The 10483-nt window shown below is 41.5% G+C and overlaps 1 pseudogene; it reads left to right on the forward strand.

The window, feature by feature from the left end:
• The first annotated feature begins 4495 nt into the window (after positions 1-4495).
• On the forward strand, positions 4496-6764 carry LOC135474050 (tubulin beta-4B chain-like; annotated as a pseudogene).
• The last annotated feature ends 3719 nt before the right edge of the window (positions 6765-10483 follow it).

Raw genomic sequence — 10483 nt, forward strand, 5'->3', positions numbered from 1 at the left:
TTCTTAGGCGTAAGACCATAGCTGAAAAAATATTTTCCAGATCAGTTAGTTAATTTATTCGCCTTAAAAATGGTTGAGATAATTATCACAATAACCGCGCAATGGTATATGTTATAGGTCACTTTATTCCTGAAACCGATTATTACATGATATTGCAAAATAAAATCCAATATACAGCTAATTAGAGAGTGTTTTTCATTGTGTGTAGTTATTCACAATAACGCCATGGCTACCTTTGTTCACCATGTTCCGAATTTTTTGTGATGGATGTTAACCATACATATTTGCTGACTGAAGCACTATTGGATGGTTACAAGCGTAAACTGTTGGTGAGAGATTCTTATAATTTGTAAAGTTTGGTGGCAGATATATGTTTACAATATTCCCACACTTTTGTGTGGAGCTTCAGTAGTGTAAGTATATTCCATGGCGCACACTGGTCGCTATCGGAGTGTGAATCTCAGTATGCCCATACTTTTGTGTTGGACTTTACTAGTGTAGGCATATTCCATGGCGTACCTTGGCCACTATCGCAGTGTGAATCTCAGTATACCCATACTTTTGCGTGGAGCTTCGGTAGTGTGGAATATACATATATATTCCATGGCGTACCTGGGCCACTATCGCAGTATGAATATTGTTATTTGTGTCGTACTTCTGCTTACATGGGTGGAAACCATAGCACATCTCAGGAGGCCCTTTTACACAGTTGTTGCAGCAGTATGAAAAGCGCATTCATCATGGTGATGTATCTTCTTTATATGTGGCCATAGAAGTAATTCCAACAGCTTCGCAAAACAGTCCCCAGCGTCCTGACAACCCGCCTTCGGTCGTAATACGGGGCCTCCATGGCAGAGGAAGTTAGTACGCCAGCGTGGTGCAATGACCTCCCACCAATGCGGGCCGCTGACGCTGGCTTCCTCTCCGGGCGTACGTGAGAAGGTGTACCAGCAACCTGCGGATGGTCTTGGGTTTCACCCCGGTCTCTGCCTGGTTTCCTCTCATCATCCTGTTGACCGCCGTCGTATAAGTGAAATATTCTTGAGCACACCGATCAAATAAATCAATCAATCAATCAATCGATCGTAGTACTGATGTCGTGCAAGCGGTATAGCTAAATTTGAACACCCTTGTATCACTGGGAAAGGATCTAGTCATCAGTATAGTCAATGCTCTACATGTACAGGTACATCGCTCAGCTGGATACCGTGATATATAGTTTACCGTATATCAAAGTTGACCATGAAGTTTCCATTTGCCAACTATCATACTACCGTCGCTGATTTTCTTTCATTCCTGCATAAACCGAAATTCTGCTGGTGAATAATCATCCTCAAGGCCTGGTCCCTTTGCATTGTTTTCATTGGATTTTTTGTCACATGTGGTGACAAAAGAGCATTGTGGGTATTTCTTGGCCAGAGACGTCCAATAAATTACAGGATAATCGTGAGACAGACTGAGCCTCCTGGTATACTCCCATGTATCAATCGATTATCGTAAAATGGACAGCGATAGCTCCGTTGTAATTTCCAAACAGTGTGCGAAACAGAAAATAATGATGTGCAAAGTGACAATTCGGTATGAAATTATCATAGCTGGCACTTTAAATAAGTCTAAACCAGTGACTTCTAAATGTCTTAATCATCGATTTGATTTGCCTAATTCTACATGCTGGATGAGTTCCTACTATTTAAGGATTTACCTAAATAGCTAAAAATCGACAAAAGGTTGTTACCTGTTACGTGTGATTATTTGCCAACTATCTTGCTTTTTTCAGTGGTATGATTATATAATTTTTTGATGTAGACTTTGTGTCATTATTCTTTTCTGAGCGAACTGCATGCAGGCTGATATCGTTCAGCTACTCGATGGCCACACATTACACCCAAACCGGACTTTTCATGAGAACCTACAACCCGCGCGTAACCTTGCGACATGCACAATTTTCATGGCAACATGTCACTTCATCGTGTTTTGCCATGCCAATTACACTTGCGCAAATTTACTAAAGTATTGTACAATCCTTGGACTTGTTTCACGAAGCAGTGGCAACATGCGCCTGTAGTAACTTCCATGACAACATGCCTATACTGTTATAGTGAAGAGATACAGCACCATGGTAATTTCGCACCATCATTATGGTGAGAGGAAACCGGGCAGAGCCCGCGGGAAACCCATGACCTCCCGCAGGCTGCAGCAAGACCTTCCAACATACCACCGGAGAGGAAGCTTGCATGAGGTGGACTAGGACTCACAGCGATCGCAATGCCGAGAGGCTCCTGTGTCATTGTGCTGCGCTACCATGCTAAACACCAGACCAAGCACGGAGGACCCACATTCCCCTTTCTATACCATGGGGCTAAGAGCAGCGACGTGCATGATTACCTCTTTATTTTCAGTATGGTGATGAATATACATCAATTATAAAGCCCTTTAAAATGTAAAATTTAAGACAGTACTTGACCGGATATGCATATGTATCGATGAAGTATCCCACATAGAGTTTAAAAAGCATACCTTTTAATGTTAGTGATGTTGCAAAACCGAAATATCACATATCATGGTAGGCATACTTTTGATGTATTTATTTATTTATTTGATTGGTGTTTTACGCCGTACTCAAGAATATTTCACTTATACGACGGCGGCCAGCATTATGGTGGGAGGAAACCGGGCAGAGCCCGGTGGAAACCCACGACCATCCGCAGGTAGATGGCAGACAGCAGATCTTTGAAAAAAATTGAAAGCGACGCCGTGTTATCAATTTTAACGTATCAGTTGCTATGTATTTCTATACTGAAAATGCACTTCTTTTCGCTAACATCACCTGCCCACTGCTTTTCTTTTTAACCATAAGAGTGTGGGGTATAAGTGATATGGCCTAGTAAGAATTTTTTTAAAAAAAGAGTAAAAGTTTTATAAAGTTAAGAAGCACGTTTGAGCTGTGGCCGTTTAAATCTGTTTCCTCCCCTCTTTCGAAATAACTAAGATGATATTATTTCTTACCTGATGATTTACTCTCGCCTCAGCCGATAGACATAGAGGGTCGCCGGATCAAACCCAACTCTCTCTTGTTTGGCTCCTACTTTCATTCAGGTGGTTTCTCAGGTGTAACTGGAAAGTGCGGTTGTTTACTGATACAGTGATCTAAACATTATATTTATTCCGTTCAATTTTTTTTTTTAATTTTGTGTGTATATATTTGTAGATACGTATATGTATACATGTATTTATTTATTTACTGTTCATTTAAGCCATGCATGCTCAGTTATTTTTCACATTCACGATGGCGTCAAGTCTTATGGGTGTGGAAACCGGAGTGCCCCAGATAAATCATCCTATTTGCAAGCTAATGGCTAACTTTTTCTAAGTGGCCCGCCACGATATGGCTGAAATATTGCCGATGTGGCGTTAAGCCATAATCATTCATTTATTCATTCCAATGAGTGGCATATGTCATAGTGGAAGATTTATTTATTCCTTTGTTTGATTGGTGATTTACGACGTATTCAAGAATATTTCACTTATTTGACGGCGGCCAGCACATATAGTGGAATCAATCCTGGGCAAAACCCGGGGGAAACCACCAAACCATCCGCTGGTTGTATGAGCTGGACTTGAACCCACAACGACCTTACTGGTAAAAGGCACGTGGTCTCCCGCGAACTTCATGTAAGGACTACGCAAGGGAACATCGTCGACATCCCATTGCCAACCGCAGCCCCGAGAACCGCAGAGACAGCAGAAAGCACAAAATTCCCGTCCAGCATGACTGTCACCCTGCTGGTTTCGGAGATATACAGTTCATATAATGCGAAATCCCGCGTCTCAACGTGAATTTCCTTCAAACTGTTAGTGCTGATACGTGAACATGAATCTATGTGATAACAAGAAAATCTCGCTCTAAAACATGATATCGCCTTACATGTATTCCACGGCCGGTTTCGGTGTTCACTCTAGATGATCACCCGAGTCGAGGCCCTCTTTAAAGGTTAACCATTTAGCAACTATTACTGCGCTGTCGTCGCTGCTCTGGTTTTATACTTTGTGCTGCGGACTTCTCAACGTGAATTTTGCTTAATAACAGGATCGACACGTCAACACGAGTTTCTCCCCGACTTGTGAAGATACTTTACATTTCGTTTAGAATGCCATAGAGGTGTTAGATGTCACTAGATTTAGGACATATGGTGTGCAGTATTTATACTCACTAAGCTCTAATCCGATAACCGCGTGCAAACACGCTCCCCTAAGCCCTTCGTCATAGCGATATCCTTCCGCCGGCACGTTGGGCTCTGCAGGGATTATCTACCTACCAATACACATACAGGTAAGTCTTCAAAGGACTATTTTACAGCCCAGGCTTATCGCGTGTTACCATGAGTAATTCAGCTGTCCCCGCCTATAAATACAGCGGAAAATCCACTCAAAGTCATCAGCACGTTTTCCACCATTCTCACCCTCGACTAGAAGGTTCACCCGACCAGTTTACACCATGAGAGAAATCGTCCACCTTCAGGCCGGTCAGTGCGGAAACCAGATCGGTGCTAAGGTGTGGATAAGATATTCCTTTCCTTAAAGTAACCCCGTGTTTCTGTCTTCAAAAGGATGGATCGGAAATGGCCGATACCTTTCAACTTGTATTTTACCAAAAAGGTCAAGGCTGGAACAACATGACTAATTTCTTTCTGGTTTAATTTGATCGGGTATCTGTTAGCCAGGATGCTCAATAGCTTAAATGAGATCCCCAAGCTTATCCCATAGGGCCTGGAGAGTGATATGTCTTTTTATTTTGTTGATTTTGATCCTGCTGATACTTAGTTCCAAACATAAATGATTTTTCTTATATTTCAGTTCTGGGAGGTGATCTCTGACGAGCACGGCATCGACCCGACAGGAACCTACCATGGCGACTCCGATCTCCAGCTAGAGAGAATCAACGTGTATTACAATGAGGCCACAGGTTTGTATGGCCTTCCCATCAATCTTCATATGGTCGTGGGTTTTCCCCCACGAACTCTCTCCGGATTCGTCCCCACTATAATGCTGGCCGCTGTCATATATTATACTATGACGGTGTGATAGTTGGCAAATCGTCGCACGTAGTCCAATTACCTCAGTTAGGATTTTCTTTCGAACTGATCACTGACATTCTTAACTATATCTCGCATCTGGTAATCCTTTTTCACGTTTTTCATCAGGTGGCAAATATGTGCCTCGTGCCGTCCTGGTCGAATCTGGAACCCGGTACCATGGACCTCTGTCCGATCCGGTCCATTCGGTCAAATCTTCAGACCCGATAACTTTGTTTTCGGTCAGAGCGGAGCAGGTAACAACTGGGCCAAGGGGCACTACACGGAAGGGGCCGAGCTGGTCGACTCAGTTCTCGATGTGGTTCGCAAAGAGGCGGAGAGCTGTGACTGCCTGCAGGGCTTCCAGCTGACCCACTCTCTGGGTGGGGGTACCGGGTCTGGAATGGGTACCCTTCTTATCAGTAAGATCCGAGAGGAATACCCTGATAGGGTGATGAACACCTTCTCCGTCGTCCCTTCACCAAAGGTTAGATAATTTTATATGCGCCATCTATAAACCAATCAATCAAAGACCATCTGCGTATTTCAGTTGAACTTAGATCCCGAAACAGTTATACATTTGTGTAAGTATTGGTGTGGTGTATATGATAGGAAAGGTAAGACATAAAGACAAATAGTAAGATTACAATTACTCGAAAGCTATAACCCAAGTAGTTTTGCGCCATTTTAATAGTTTTTGGGGAAATGCATTATGTGTATTTTTTCACTCGAAATAGTGTTTTGGCTTTAAAAAGCACAGTATAGAGTGTGATGAATATTTCGTTGGGAAAACTTAAAGAATTTATACTTGGTCAGCCCAATATATCCCAAAATGTTCAATTTTTAACTTAGGTATCGGATACAGTTGTGGAACCCTACAACGCCACCCTGTCTGTCCATCAGCTGGTCGAGAATACAGACGAATCATTCTGTATCGACAACGAGGCTCTCTACGACATCTGCTTCCGAACACTGAAGCTGACCACTCCAACATAGAAGCTGACCACTCCAACATACGGGGACTTGAACCATCTGGTCTCAGCCACGATGTCCGGTGTGACCACCTGTCTGCGATTCCCCGGTCAACTCAACGCTGACCTCCGTAAACTGGCTGTCAACATGGTACCCTTCCCCCGTCTCCACTTCTTCATGCCAGGATTTGCCCCTCTCACCTCCAGGGGTAGCCAGCAGTACAGAGCACTGACCGTACCAGAACTCACCCAGCAAATGTTTGACGCCAAGAACATGATGGCCGCCTGCGATCCCCGTCACGGCCGTTACCTGACCGTGGCTGCCATGTTCCGTGGTCGTATGTCCATGAAAGAAGTGGACGAGCAGATGTTGAATGTACAGAACAAGAACAGCAGCTACTTTGTCGAATGGATCCCCAACAACGTCAAGACTGCTGTCTGTGACATTCCTCCACGAGGTCTCAAGATGTCGGCCACATTCATTGGTAACAGCACAGCCATCCAAGAGCTGTTCAAGCGAATCTCCGAGCAGTTCACGGCCATGTTCCGTCGTAAGGCTTTCCTCCATTGGTACACCGGTGAGGGTATGGACGAGATGGAGTTTACTGAGGCCGAGTCCAACATGAACGACTTGGTGTCCGAGTACCAGCAGTACCAAGACGCCACGGCCGAGGAGGAGGGAGAGTTTGACGAGGAAGGTGAAGCCGAAGAGGACGCTTAAGCGGAACTGACCAATGAAAAATGACCACCTGGAAACGGCTGGTGGACATGATTTTAACAAAAACCTTTCACAAAGGAACTTTTTTGGAGTTAGAATATTTCGTTGAATTGGCGATTGAATTTTTCGTCATTGGCTTCTTTAGTTACATCTTCATTCAACCTACATCTACATGACCACCTGGAAATGTTTATAATTGGCGGAATTTGAGTATATGATTTGCGGACACTTGCCAAACGAAGGTGATTCATGAATAATAAATCAGTGACATTAAACATACATTTATAAAATGTTAAACCCACGTATATGTATTTCAAAGGACAATTATAAAGAAAGCACACACCTTTCAGCGAACCCTCTTTGCCTTAAATTTTGTATTTATTGGATTCCTTGTGTTTACTTGCATCTTCGTTTCTTCGTTCATTTGTAATAAACACTACATTGAGAGTCCCCAAACTGAAGATAAACAGTGTAAATTGCAGATTTTTTTACAGTAGAATATGGTCACTCACTTAGTTTATATTTTGTAATAAATCTGGAATACAAACAGAAAGCCGTCTTGTTTCACTTTGTGGATGTCTATAGTGTTCAGGCTGTGTCGACCATACATATCCCATTGGTTGTCCTTCTACACAGGGAGATATTCCTCGCCCTGCGCTAATCTATACCGAGACACTTTGATAACTGACAATCAGTGGAACTGAAAAGTGTTTATCATTAAAGGAAAACACTTTTGAAAAGACGAAGTCCTGAACAGAAAAAAACAGAAAACGACTTTACCACTCACAAATGTGATGTTTGTCTCAATCATTTTTTTCTGCCGAAGTTGTATAACAATTTCGCCAAATTTTGTGCTGTGCGTTTTCAAGGTGTCTCGGTATGTGTCTCTGCAAGGCATCTCACTTATGTGGTCTCTGGTAAGCGATTGGAGAGAACTCTATTAGATTCCTTATGAAGAAGATCTTAAAACCCGATGCTTGCTTGCTTATAGATTTGATTCTAGTCGTTTCAGGAAAGCACAAGAAAATAAAGTAAAATTTCATGTAAATGGATCGTTGGATAATGTTTTCCAGGCATCATTTGGTTTTGGACCAGCTGTGAACAAATATGGTATATGACAAGTTCGTGTTTACCGCTAAAGTGTCATCTGGCGTTGCAGCCCATATGGTCCTGTTTAACCTGACGCGGCATGTGACCAGTTCATTACTTTCGCTACTGTGGCATCTGACAGTACACACCATTTAGTCACTTTATTCTGACCCGATTTTTTAAAGGTTGGTTACTTTTGTTCGAACGTGTGTCCGTTGGCGCTGTCTAGCTATTTATTTATTTATTTATTTATTGTTCACTTATTAGATTGGTGTTTAACGCAGTACTCCTAACGGAGGCCTCCGCGTCCATTTTTTACCGCGATCTTAGCGAGAGCGTCCTTCGCGATACAGGGTAGCTATATTGTGTATCGAGCTTTACTTCTAGTCCATGATTCTTTCCAAATTTTTAAAAAAGATATGTTTTGCGAAAACAGCTTAATATATAAACTCTGATGCCTTTCATTCTCACCTGTTAAACCGAACTTCTCCAGAACGTTACGTATATCATTAGATTATAGCGATACAATATTTTTGTTTGAATCACTGTTAGAAGACATATCCATATAGACGTATGAGAGTGTGATACTTACTTCTTAATTCTCTGTTAACCATGTACTATATAGCAGATATACGTTAAAGACAGCTGATGTGTGAATATGAATGTCTAATACGACATTACTGTATATAATTCTATATGGGGCATATTTAGTTTGATGTCTATATATCCACTTACACGTGTGAGAGGTTACACGTATGAACCATGGGTCTCTATAAGCAGTGACCGCCACCTTACAAGTGAAATATTGAAGTTATAATATATAAAATAAATAAATACATCCAGAGACAGGTGTGAAAGGCCGTTGTCTATATTCAGTTACACCTTTGAAAGATGGGTGTATATGTCTGAGTAATCAATACTTTAGTACCTGTATCTAGTTACACTTGTGAAAGATGAGTGCCTATATCTGAGTAATCAATACCTGAGTACCTGTATCTAGTTACACTTGTGAAAGACGGGTGTCTATGTCGGAGTAATCAATACCTGATACCTGTATCGAGTTACACTTGTGAAAGATGAGTGCCTATATCTGAGTAATCAATACCTGAGTACCTGTATCTAGCTACACTTGTGAAAGATGAGTGCCTATATCTGAGTAATCAATACCTGAGTACCTGTATCTAGATACACTTGTGAAAGGTGTTTATCTACAAGTTTTCTTAAAATAAAGTGCAAATGTCCATTCATAGAGAGAAACCATGCATTGTGTATCAGTATATATCTGGACAAGAACGGTTGTCTTAGTTTCCTTACCACGGATTACGATTTTCTCCAATTAACAAACACAAAGGACACAAAAGACATAACGTGTATATGATAAAAGTATTAAATTTATTTACAATTTAACAATCACTCAAAGAGACATTTCAACTTTTCCTCACCCATAAACATCATGTTCAAATTTACAATATTTTTTACTGACTTGCTAGAGAAAGACAACCAAGTTTTCACGGTGCAACCAGTTGACGTTAAAATCTTTCAAATAAATTTCTTTTCATATACACAGTTCCGAAAATTGATTTACGAAGTTTTGTGAAAGGCCCGGTCTAGCAGCTATATATGAAGGTTGGCCGTTCGAGTCCCGACAAGACTATCAAATATACAAAAAATATAAAACACTTGCGACCACCGTGATTGTCGGTGCATACATTTGCAAGATAAATAGAACATTTACAGCTCGACTAGTTTACCCTGATGTTCCTCAGTTCTGTTCACAGCCAAATTAAAACCATATATCCATTTGTAAATTTACTTATTTCTCAAAACTCTATGTATTTCAATACCCCTTCTCCTGCCTCTCCTGCCTCTCCTGCCTCTCCATACATACGCACGTAGGTTTAGATGGTGAGTTCATTTCATAGATTGATATGCGCCAAGCTAATAAGGTGTTTCAGAGATTCAGGTTATCCCAAATTAACAACAGTCAACTGTTCCCCTCACTTCCCACCCCCCCCCCCCCCCCACCCCAGTTTCAACAAGTCAAACATCCAAAGTTTACATGTGCCATTTTAGGAATATATATGCAACGTATTTCACTTTTTAGACCAATTAATATGACCATAATATCAGACTCAGGCTAGAGATTGCTTAATACAAAGCGAGTCAGTATATTTGTGTATTGGATACACGTATATACACGCTCACGTGTCTCATCAGTCTTCATTTGTCCAGAGGACACAGATATTGCCTGTTATATACTGACTGCACTGAAAATGGTAACGCCCTTGTGAATCCCGTATATTTGTGATCGTCCTTATTTGGAAGTCACCTGTAATTGTAACCTATAGTTCGTAGCCTTTGTTTGTAAGGGTCAGTAAGCTTTCTTGTCATCACCATCATCGTTTTCATTGGCACCGTCTTCGTCTTCGCAAACTTTATCTTCATCATCATCAATACCACCACAGCACTGCAAATCGCTTTAAAATCTTTTTTTAATTGGCCTTATCCAAAGTAGAGTTCGAGAACATGGAATCTAGCGAAAAACCGACCGTCCAGATTGCTTCTTAAGTTCACTCCAGATTAATGCAGATTGTCATACACGCCTCCCAAATGACATGCAGAAAACTTTCCAA

Source organism: Liolophura sinensis, chromosome 8, assembly GCF_032854445.1.
Source record: "Liolophura sinensis isolate JHLJ2023 chromosome 8, CUHK_Ljap_v2, whole genome shotgun sequence".
Lineage (NCBI taxonomy): Eukaryota > Metazoa > Mollusca > Polyplacophora > Chitonida > Chitonidae > Liolophura > Liolophura sinensis.